This window comes from Entelurus aequoreus, linkage group LG10 (assembly GCF_033978785.1).
Source record: "Entelurus aequoreus isolate RoL-2023_Sb linkage group LG10, RoL_Eaeq_v1.1, whole genome shotgun sequence".
Lineage (NCBI taxonomy): Eukaryota > Metazoa > Chordata > Actinopteri > Syngnathiformes > Syngnathidae > Entelurus > Entelurus aequoreus.
Window position 1 is genome coordinate 67,746,283 of NC_084740.1, and position 12,975 is coordinate 67,759,257.

The 12,975-nt window shown below is 37.5% G+C and overlaps 1 protein-coding gene and 1 non-coding gene across 3 annotated transcripts in view; one reads left to right on the forward strand and one right to left on the reverse strand.

The window, feature by feature from the left end:
- The window catches only part of LOC133658957 (aryl hydrocarbon receptor-like), a 93,731-nt gene that overhangs the window by 37,452 nt on the left and 43,304 nt on the right, over positions 1–12,975 (reverse strand). The window lies entirely within an intron of this gene.
- trnat-agu (transfer RNA threonine (anticodon AGU)) lies at positions 11,666–11,739 on the forward strand. Its single transcript has one exon. It is a non-coding gene; the product is annotated as a tRNA-Thr (tRNA).

Below are 12,975 nucleotides of genomic sequence, written 5' to 3' on the forward strand. Positions count from 1 at the left end.
AAAAAAATAGGCTTTTTTTAAAAAGAAGGGTTTTTAAGCGTTTTTTAAAAGCATCCACAGTCTGTGGTGCCCTCAGGTGGTCAGGGAGAGCGTTCCACAGACTGGTAGCGGGAAAAATCTCTAAAGCTAATAGTAGCATGTCAATGGCAAATCCAATATAAGTTAGCATCAAGCTCGCGCATTTTGGAAGGGTGGAGCCTTACTTTATATTCGAGTGTTCTCTACCAAGCATAAATGACACATTAGTTCCAGGGAGTTTGGTTGAGTCCGCTCTCGGTGCTGCTTGACTGATGGTCTACCTGAGCAACCGGACGTGCAACAAAGGTACGGAAATATGGCAACGTTTGATTTGACGTGAATTTGTACCCGACAGTAATTAACATCTAAATGTCCTCCAGCTGGCACACAAATAGGTAAGCATGCTAGGCTATAAGCTACTAGCAGCTACACAACAGCTAAGCACACAGCTAGACATATGTAATAGGTGTCCTTCTTTGAACAATATAAACTATTTATAAAAAATAAAAAAAAGTCTTAAATTATTGGGCATCTAAAAGGGTCCAACTCATCCATCCATACATCTATTTTCTACCGCTTGTCCCTTTTGGGGTCGCGGGGGGTGATGAAGCCTATAAAAGTGTTAAATAAATCATACACTTGTGTTTTTAATTTTTTATTTCAACACTGAAGTCTCCAGGTCAACTTCAAATATGTCCGCCGATTATACATTTTTATTAGGGATGTCGATAAATGCTTTAAAATGTAATATTGGAAATTATCGGTATCGGTTTCAAAAACTAAAATTTATGACTTTTTAAAACGCCGCTGTGTACACGGACGTAGGGAGAAGTACAGAGCACCAATAAACCTTAAAGGCACTGCCTTTGCGTGCCGGCCCAGTCACATAATATCTACGGCTTTTCACACACACAAGTGAATGCAAGGCATACTTGGTCAACAGCAATACAGGTCACACTGAGGGTGGCCGTATAAACAACTTCAACACTGTTACAAATATGCGCCACACTGTGAACCCACACCAAACAAGAATGACAAACACATTTCGGGAGAACATCCGCACCGTAACACAACATAAACACAACAGAACAAATACCCAGAACCCCTTGCAGCACTAACTCTTCCGGGACGCTACAATATATACCCCCCCGCTACCCCCCCCACCCCCCCACACACACACCTCAACCCCGCCCACCTCAACCTCCTCATGCTCTCTCAGGGAGAGCATGTCCCAAATTCCAAGCTGCTGTTTTGAGGCATGTTAAAAAAAATAATGCACTTTGTGACTTCAATAATAAATATGGCAGTGCGATGTTAGCATTTTTTTCCATAACTTGAGTTGATTTATTTTGGAAAATCTTGTTACATTGTTTAATGCATCCAGCGGGGCATCACAACAAAATTAGGCATAAAAATGTGTTAATTCCACGACTGTATATTTCGGTATCGGTTGATATCGGAATCGGTAGTTAAGAGTTGGACAATATCGGAATATCGGCAAAAAAGCCATTATCGGACATCTCTAGTAATAAGTGTCCTTCATTGAACAATATAAACTATTTATAAAAATTTAAAAAATACTTATTGGGCATCTAAAAGGGTCCAACTCATAAAAGTGTTAAATAAATCATACATCATGTTATTTATTTATTTTACTTTCAACACTGAAGTCTCCAGGTCAACTTCAAATACTTCCGCAAATTATACGTTTTATTGAAGTTTTTTTTACCCTTTTTTTTTTACATTTTTTTTTAGCAATGACAGGTTTGCTTGCCAGTTTTGTGTTGTTAAAGTCAACTTATCTCTTGTTACATGTCACCGGTATGCTCTTTCATCATTCATAGAATATGATGTTAAAAAGGGGCAGCACGGTGGCACAGGGGTTATAGTGCATGTGCCTCACAATACGAAGGTCCTGAGTAGTCCTGAGTTCAATCTTTCTGTGTGGAGTTTGCATGTTCTCCCTCCGGGTACTCCGGCTTCCTCCCACCTCCAAAAACATGCACCTGGGGATAGGTTGATTGGCACCACTAAATTGGCCCTAGTGTGTGAATGTTGTCTGTCTATCTGTGTTGGCCCTGTGATGAAGTGGTGACTTGTCCAGGGTGTACCCCGCCTTCCGCCCGAATGCAGCTGAGATAGGCTCCAGCACCCCCCGCCACCCCAAAAGGGACAAGCGGTAGAAAATGCATGGATGGATGGATGATGTTAAAAATAAGGCCACACCCCTGCCTTAGAGCTAACATGGCTTTGCTGAGATTTATGTCTTTTAGAGGCCAAAATAATTTCACAAAAACCATCCAAGCAACCCCAAATATTTGACCAGGTTCAATTTGTGGCATCCTGCTATTTACAAGCGGATTAGCGGGGATGTTCTGGGCCGCTTCAATCTCTACATGTCGTCTTGGCGCGGCCCCAGAGCGTCGCCGACGCGGACCCGCTTGACAAACAAACACACCAGTCGGGCCAAAGAAAACCTCGCACGAGCGTTCCCGAGCAAACGTGGCCAAGATTTAGGAGGAGACGAGGAGACGACGGCAACACTTTCACCCGCCGGTCGTTGGGGATTTACTTTTAGCCGCGGGGATTCGGGTCAACTTTAGCATGACGGAAAAGCTCATTACGCCGCGTCACCTCAACGCTGAAACATGACGCATTAGAACCAACGTGTTTGTTTATGAGGCGGCAATAACAGACGCTGCCGTGTTTGGACGCCAACAGCCCGCCGTGTTCAACCTGGTGAAAGAGCGAGGTGCATACTTGCCAACCTTGAGACCTCCGAATTCGGGAGATGGTGGGGGTTTGAGGTGGGCGGGGTCGGGGTGGGCGGGGAGGAGTATATCTATAGCTACAATTCACTGAAATTCAAGTATTTCTTATATATATCTATATATATAGATATATATACTGTATATATATATATATATATATATATATATATATATATATATATATATATATATATATATATACATATATATATATATATATATATATATATATATATATATATATATATATATATATATATATATATACACACTACCGTTCAAAAGTTTGGGGTCACCCAAACAGTTTTGTGGAATAGCCTTCATTTCTAAGAACAAGAATAGACTGTCGAGTTTCAGATGAAAGTTATCTTTTTCTGGCCATTTCGAGCGTTTAATTGACCCCACAAATGTGATGCTCCAGAAACTCAATCTGCTCAAAGGAAGGTCAGTTTTGTAGCTTCTGTAACGAGCTAAACTGTTTTCAGATGTGTGAACATGATTGCACAAGGGTTTTCTAATCATCAATTAGCCTTCTGAGCCAATGAGCAAACACATTGTACCATTAGAACACTGGAGTGATAGTTGCTGGAAATGGGCCTCTATACACCTATGGAGATATTGCACCAAAAACCAGACATTTGCAGCTAGAATAGTCATTTACCACATTAGCAATGTATAGAGTGTATTTCTTTAAAGTTAAGACTAGTTTAAAGTTATCTTCATTGAAAAATAAGGACATTTCAATGTGACCCCAAACTTTTGAACGGTAGTGTGTATATATATATATATATATATATATATATATATATATATATATATATATATATATATATATATATATATATATATATATATATATATATATATATATATATATATATATACATATATATATATATATATATATATATATATATATATATATATATATATATATATATATATATATATATATATATATATATATATATATATATATATATATATACACAGGTATATAAATAAAATAAATACTTGACTTTCAGTGAATTCTAGCTATATATATATATATATCAATCAAATCCTATCCACTTTATTTATATAGCACATTTACACAACAACAATGTTTCCAAAGTGCTGCACAGCCATGTTAAAAACAATATTAAAAACAATATTATGCTACACCAATGACTGAATACAAACAAAAAATAAATGAATAGAAAACCAATATAAAAACAATATAAAAAATAAATATGATTAAAAACTATTTTAAAGGGTAAAACCAATTAAAACAATAAAATAGACATCAAAATTTATTAAAAAAACACAGAGGACAACAGAAGACAGAAGACCACACAACTCACCTAGTGTTAAAAGCCAAAGAATAAAAGTGGGTCTTAAGACGAGACTTAAAACACTCCACTGTGGAAGCAGTTTGAACATGGAGAGGCAGAGTGTTCCAGAGCTTAGGGCCGACCACAGAGAAGGCCCCTGTCTCCCCTGGTTTTAAGTCTCGTCCTGGGCACCACGAGCTGGAGCTGGCTCTCGGACCTCAGAGCGCGCGCAGGAGTGTAAATGTGGATGAGGTCCGAGATATACTGAGGTGCCAGTCCATGTAAAGCTTTAAAAACAAACAGCAAGGTTTTAAAATCAATTCTAAAATGAACAGGGAGCCAGTGCAAACTCTGAAGAATTGGGGTTATACGCTGGCGTTTCCTGGCCCCTGTTAAAAGTCGTGCTGCCGCGTTCTGGACTAACTGCAACCTGGAGAGAGCTTTTTGGCTAATGCCAGCATAAAGTGCATTGCAGTAGTCCAGGCCACTTGAAATAAAAGCATGCACGACTTGTTCAAAAAGGTTAAAAGATAAAAATGGTTTTACCAAGGCTGCCCTTTGTCACCGATTCTGTTCATAACTTTTATGGACAGAATTTCTAGGCGCAGTCAAGGCGTTGAGGGGATCCGGTTTGGTGGCTGCAGGATTAGGTCTCTGCTTTTTGCAGATGATGTGGTCCTGATGGCTTCATCTGGCCAGGATCTTCAGCTCTCGCTGGATCGGTTCGCAGCTGAGTGTGAAGCGACTGGGATGAGAATCAGCACCTCCAAGTCCGAGTCCATGGTTCTCGCCCGGAAAAGGGTGGAGTGCCATCTCCGGGTTGCGGAGGAGACCCTGCCCCAAGTGGAGGAGTTCAAGTACCTCGGAGTCTTGTTCACGAGCGAGGGAAGAGTGGATCGTGAGATCGACAGGCGGATCGGTGCGGCGTCTTCAGTAATGCGGACGCTGTATCGATCCGTTGTGGTGAAGAAGGAGCTGAGCCGGAAGGCAAAGCTCTCAATTTACCGGTCGATCTACGTTCCCATCCTCACCTATGGTCATGAGCTTTGGGTTATGACCGAAAGGACAAGATCACGGGTACAAGCGGCCGAAATGAGTTTCCTCCGCCGGGTGGCGAGGCTCTCCCTTAGAGATAGGGTGAGAAGCTCTGTCATCCGGGAGGAGCTCAAAGTAAAGGCGCTGCTCCTCCACATGGAGAGGAGCCAGATGAGGTGGTTCGGGCATCTGGTCAGGATGCCACCCGAACGCCTCCCTAGGGAGGTGTTTAGGGCACGTCCGACCGGTCGGAGGCCACGGGGAAGACCCAGGACACGTTGGGAAGACTATGTCTCCCGGCTGGCCTGGGAACGCCTCGGGATCCCCCGGGAAGAGCTGGACAAAGTGGCTGGGGAGAGGGAAGTCTGGGTTTCCCTGCTTAGGCTGCTGCCCCCGCGACCCGACCTCGGATAAGCGGAAGAAGATGGATGGATGGATGGATGGTTTTACCTTTACTAAAAGACGAAGATGATAAAATCACGATTTTAAAACTTGTTTGTCAAATTTAAAATCGCTGTCTATAGTGACGCCAAGGCTGGTGACTTTGGGACGCACATAATTTTGCATTGGTCCCAAGTCAGTGAGGGCCCGACCAAAAACTGAAATTTCCGTTTTTCCCTCATTCATTATTAAAAAATTCTGGGCTAACCAAGCCTTGACGTCGCATAGACAGTTGAGAAGGGGTGTCAGGGGGCCGTGGCCTTTTGAAATTGGAATATAAATTTGGCAGTCATCTGCATAAAAGTGATAGAACACTCCATGTCTCTTAAAAATCTCTCCAAGAGGGAGAATGTATAGTGAAAACAGGATGGGGCCTAGGATAGAACCCTGGGGGACACCACAGTAAAGCGGAGCAGAAGAAGAGGTGGCGTCCCCCAGCCTGACAGAGAAGGACCTCTCTGACAGGTAGGATCTGAACCACTCTAATGCAGTCCCCCTGACACCCACACAGTCTCTCAGGCCATATAAAATAATTGTGTGGTCGACTGTGTCAGAGGCAGCTGTAAGATCTAAAAGCACTAAAATGGCAGAGCTACCAGAATCGGACATTAAAAGCAAGTCATTAAAAACCTTTAAAAGTGCAGATTCAGTACTGTGCAAAGCTTTGTATCCAGACTGAAATGGATCTAAAGTGCTATTTTCATCTAAAAAAAGGCTGCAGTTGCGCCAAAACACATTTCTCCAGAATTTTTGACACAAAAGGCAATTTGGAAATGGGCTGATGATTTGACAAACTTGTAGGATCTCGACCTGTTTTTTTTAATCAAAGGCTCAACAACAGCTCTTTTACAAAAAGAGGGGACAGAGCCAGAAATCAAGCTGCTGTTGATGATGTCCCTAACAGACAAGTCAATAGTGTCCCAGATTTCTTTAAAAAAAGCGAGGGGGGACTGGGTCTGTGGGACAGGACGAGGGTTTTAGTTTGTCGACTATTCCTGTAAGCTCAGGCATGGACACAGGCTCAAACTGACTAAACACAGCCGAGCACTGAGTGGCCACATATATATATATATCATTATATATATATATATACACTACCGTTCAAAAGTTTGGGGTCACCCAAACAATTTTGTGGAATAGCCTTCATTTCTAAGAACAAGAATAGACTGTCGAGTTTCAGATGAAAGTTCTCTTCTTCTGGCCATTTTGAGCGTTTAATTGACCCCACAAATGTGATGCTCCAGAAACTCAATCTGCTCAAAGGAAGGTCAGTTTTGTAGCTTCTGTAACGAGCTAAACTGTTTTCAGATGTGTGAACATGATTGCACAAGGGTTTTCTAATCATCAATTAGCCTTCTGAGCCAATGAGCAAACACATTGTACCATTAGAACACTGGAGTGATAGTTGCTGGAAATGTAGATATTGCACCAAAAACCAAACATTTGCAGCTAGAATAGTCATTTACCACATTAGCAATGTATAGAGTGTATTTCTTTAAAGTTAAGACTAGTTTAAAGTTATCTTCATTGAAAAGTACAGTGCTTTTCCTTCAAAAATAAGGACATTTCAATGTGACCCCAAACTTTTGAACGGTAGTGTGTATATATATATATATATATATATATATATATATATATATATATATATATATATATATATATATATCTTTTGAACGGTAGTGTATATATATATATATATATATATATATATATACATATATATATATATATATGAAATAAATACTTGAATTTAAGTGTTCATTTATTTACACATATATACACACATAAAAGTCTGATCGACAAAATGTGCAGACAGCATACTCCTTCCCCTTCGAGCTGACCTGGATGAACTGAAATTATTTTTTCCAATCATTTTGGAACTTGCAAGCGTACCGTATTTTTCGGAGTACAAGTCGCTCCGGAGTATAAGTCGCACCGGCCGAAAATGCATAATAAAGAAGGAAAAAACCATAAATAAGTCGCACTGGAGTATAAGTCGCATTTTTGGGGGAAATTTATTTGATAAAAGCCAACACCAAGAATAGACATTTGAAAGGCAATTTAAAATAAATAAAGAATAGTGAACAACAGGCTGAATAAGTGTACGTTATATGAGGCATAAATAACCAACTGAGAACGTGCCTGGTATGTTAACGTAACATATTATGGTAAGAGTCATTCAAATAACTATAACATATAGAACATGCTATACGTTTACCAAACAATCTGTCACTCCTAATCGCTAAATCCCATGAAATCTTATACGTCTAGTCTCTTACGTGAATGAGCTAAATAATATTATTTGATATTTTACGCTAATGTGTTAATCATTTCACACATAAGTCGCTCCTGAGTATAAGTCGCACTATGAAAAAAAAACTGCGACTTATAGTCCGAAAAATACGGTACTTCTTCTTCTTACTCGTCGTCGCCATGTCTCTTCTTCGTTCTTCTGCTTCGTCTCTGTTATGTTTTTGGACATTACTACTTGCTGTAGTTTTGAAGCAATGCATGATGGGAATCCGGATGTTGTGTGTCAGTGTATTAACGTGCCGGCTGGAATAAACACACGCTGAGAAATAGCTCCGTGCCTGCCTACTTTATGGGTTATAGATTAAGCTATGGATAACGGAGACATATATAATAGTGTCCTTTTCAGGTGAGAGAGGATGCTAAAGGCAGTGCCTTTAAGGCACGCCCCCAATATTGTTGTCCGGCTGGAAATCGGGAGAAATTCGGGAGAATGGTTGTCCCGGGAGATGTTCGGGAGGGGCACTGAAATTCGAGAGTCTGCCGGGAAAATCGGGAGGGTTGGCAAGTATGGCGAGGTGTGGTCGTGAGGAAGAGTGACAGTCGCACGTTGATATCTGCGTTGGCCTTTTACAAGCCCCGCCCACACAGCCCAAAACACTCACCTATTGGACGGAGACATTTATTTTATATTTCTATTTTATTGGCTCTCGGCATAATGTAAACTATATATATATATATATATATATACACAGTATAATACATATATACATTCAATATGTATAAAACATATTACACAAAGTTAAAATGTGTAAAAAAAAATGTGGTAGTTATATTGGCCAACATTGGAGGGATTTTAGTGTTTTAGGGGCTGTTTGCAAGGCAGCACGGTGGAACAGGGGTTAGTGCATGTGCCTCACAATTAGAGATGTCCGATAATGGCTTTTTTGCCGATATCCGATATTCCGATATTGTCCAACTCTTAATTACCGATTCCGATATCAACCGATACCAATATATACAGTCGTGGAATTAACACATTATTATGCCTAATTTTGTTGTGATGCCCCGCTGGATGCATTAAACAATGTAACAAGGTTTTCCAAAATAAACCAACTCAAGTTATGGAAAAAAATGCCAACATGGCACTGCCATATTTATTATTTAAGTCACAAAGTGCATTATTTTTTTTTAACATGCCTCAAAACAGCAGCTTGGAATTTGGGACATGCTCTCCCTGAGAGAGCACGAGGAGGTTTAGGTGGCCGGGGTTGGGGGGGGGGGGTGGTAGGGGGTAGCGGGGGGGTATATTGTAGCGTCCCGGAAGAGTTAGTGCTGCAAGGGCTTCTGGGTATTTGTTCTGTTGTGTTTATGTTGTGTTACGGTGCGGATGTTCTCCCGAAATGTGTTTGTCATTATTGTTTGGTGTGGGTTCACAGTGTGGCGCATATTTGTAACAGTTTATATGACCACCCTCAGTGTGACCTGTATGGCTGTTGACCAGCTATGCCTTGCATTCACTTGTGTGTGTGAAAAGCCGTAGATATTATGTGACTGGGCCGGCACGCAAAGGCCCTGCCTTTAAGGTTTATTGGCGCTCTGTACTTCTCCCTACGCCCGTGTACACAGCGGCGTTTTAAATAGTCATAAATTTTACTTTTTGAAACCGATACCGATAATTTCCGATATCACATTTTAAAGCATTTATCGGACTGCCGATATTATTGGACATCTCTACTCACAATACGAAGGTCCTGAGTAGTCCTGAGTTCAATCCCAGACTCGGGATCTTTCTCTGTGGAGTTTGCATGTTCTCCCCGTGACTGCGTGGGTACACTCAGTTTTTATACATTGACATTTTTGACATTGAATTTTAACACTGATTTTTTTACACTGAATTTTTATACTCAGAATTATTTTTACACTGAATTTTTATACACTGACATTTTTTACACCAATATTTATACACTGAATTTTTTTCCACTCAATTTTTGTACATTGAAATTTTTTACATTTCATTTTCAACACCGATTTTTTACACCAATTTTTACACTGAATTTTTATACAGATTTTTTTTTTTTTTTACACTGAATTGTTATAGATTGATTTTTTTTACACTGACATTTTTTACACTTTTATACACTGAATTGTTTGACACATTTTTATACATTGAGATTTTTGACATTGAATTTTTAACACTGATTTTTTTATACACATTTTTTTTTACACTACATTTTTATACACTGTCATTTTTTACACTGAATTTTTGCCCAGAGACTTTTACACAGATTTTTTTTCACACTACATTTTTTTACACTTTTAAAACTGAATTTTTATACAAAGATTTTTTTTTTTACACTGTATTTTATACACTGAATTTTAATAAACTAATATTTGACATTGATTTATTTTACACTGACTTATTACACTGAATTTTAACACACTCTATTTTTACAAACTGAATTTTTAAACCCAAACTTTACTCATAAATTGTTTATTGAATAAATGTGTCAACATAATTTGATGTAAACACATTCAGTTACATAAAAGGAGTGTCAAAAATTTTTTTTGTATCAAAAACAAAAATTAACCCCCAAATTGTAATTTTTACACTGAAGTTTGGCACTGAATTTTTATCCACATAATTTTTTTTACACTGCATTTTTATACACCGGCATTTTTTACACTGAATTTTTGCCCACTGACTTTTACACTGAATTTTTATAAACTTAATTTTTTGCACACTACATTTCTTTTGTGATTTAGGGCTATATAAATAAACATTGATTGATTGATTGATATACACTGATATTTTTTTTTACATTAAATGATTTTACACTGAATTTTTATACACAGATTTTTTTTTACATTGAATGATTTTACACTGAACTTCTACACTGTATTTTTATACACTGAATTTTAATAAACTAATGTTTAACACTGATTTATTTTACACAGACTTATTACACTGAATTTTAACACACTCTATTTTTACAAACTGAATTTTTAAACAAACTTTGCTCACAAATTGTTTATTGAACAAACTTGTCAGCATAATTTGAAGTAAACAAATTAAAATTAAATTAATTAAATTGAGTGTCAAAAAAAAGCTTTCGTATTAAAGACAAAAATTAAACCCCATATTGTGTGTGTATTGCAAAAAAAAACACACATTTGTAACCAAATATTCTTTATATTTGCAACAAAAAAAGATATGTATAAAAATAAAATATTTGCAACCAAACATTTGTTTTTTGAAAATATATTTTGGAATATATATATATATATATATATATATATATATATATATATATATATATATATATATATATAGTGTGTAATATTTTTTTGGGTGATAAATAAAAATGTTTGTTTGGTTGCATAAAAAGACCATTAAAAAATGTGCTTATGAGTGCAAATAATCAGTCTGGTGGTGATGCTTGTCATGCACTGTCTCGTAGAGGAATGTGTGTGACAAGCATCACCACCAAACTGATTATTTGTACTCATAAACACAATTACAATAAGTAATTGTAAAAAAGATAGACATTTTTTTGTCTTTAAAAAGGTAACTTAGAGCAAAATGCAAACAGCCCCTTTAATGTACTAAATGTATCCAAAGAAATAATGCATTAAAAAAGTTATTATGACAATTGATAAAAACCAGTAGGTAACGTAAAGCAAAGTGGGCCAAAATTCTAATTAAATGTGCGGGTTCAGCAGGCGGACTGCAATGGAGAAGTAGGCCACGGGACAAAAGTATTTATCTTTGTGTCAACGTGACCTGCTGCCTCTTTAATCTGAAGAAGTCGGTATGTGTGTCCAACATTCCCAGGTGGCGCTGTGGCTTAGTTGGTTAAAGCGCCTGTCTAGTAAACAGGAGATCCTGGGTTCAAATCCCAGCAGTGCCTTTTGTGTTGGCAGTGAGTAGGACTTTAATAATCCAACACGGGGCCAAAGAAAATTGCGAGTGCCAGTCAGTCAGCGACTGTTCCTTACTGGATTGCGCAATATAGCGTAGAGGTGTGATTCGTTTAAGCACCTTATTCAATTGCATTCCCAATCTTGGAGTGACGACTCGGTTCAGAATCAATTCTTAATTCAACATGATTCTCGTAATATATTATTTGGTGTAATAATAAAAATAAAACCTTTTCAAAAATACGTTAGAGGTAACAAAAGCTCCCCTTAGCTGCTGACGTACAACTCATTAGACTTATGGCCTAAAAAATGTTTTTATACATTTTTTCAAATGTTATTTCCAAAAATCACATCATTCTAATAAAATAAAATAAAATAAAGAAACTCCAATCCCATCTTTTGAATACTAGTAATTTACAATGCAATTGAGAAGAAGTACAATACTTATTAAATACAGTACTAAAGAAATAAGGAAAACCATAAAAGAATAAATGTAACAGTATCAATAATATAAAAAAATTCAATAATAGTTAGTCCAAAATGGATTCTTAAAAAAAAATTTTTTTTTTAATTGCGCAAAAAAAAGAAAGAAAAAAATCGACATTTATGAAAATGCTAACGTTAGCATCCATGAAGTACCAAAATATAACTGGTGTTTGCCTATAACATGTGTTTAAAAAGCTAGCCTAATAACGGTAACATGCTAACAGGTAGCATTCGTCAAGTAACAAAATAAATTACACTGAGATCTAAACCTGGAAAATTGGCTGAAAAAAAGCTAGCATGCTAAAATACTAACTGTAACATGCGTCAAGTACCACAATATATTACTCTGCGATGGGTAACTGAAAAATGTGTTTAAAAAGTTAGCATGCTAACATTAACATACATCGAGTATCAAAATATGATTAGTGTTTACCTATTAAAATTTGTTTAAAAAACTAGACTAACAACATTAACATGCTAACATTAGCATACTTTAAGTATCAAAATATGACTGGTGTATACCTATAAAATGTGTTTAAAAAGCTAGCCTAATAACGGTAACAGGCTAACAGGTAGCATTCACTGAGATCCAAACCTTGAAATTTGGCTAAAAAAGCTGGCATGCTCAAATACTAACTGTCACATGTGTCAAGTACCAAACTATATTACAATACAATACCTATTAAATACAGTACTAAAAAAGTAAGGAAAACCATAAAACAATAAAACCAAAATTATCA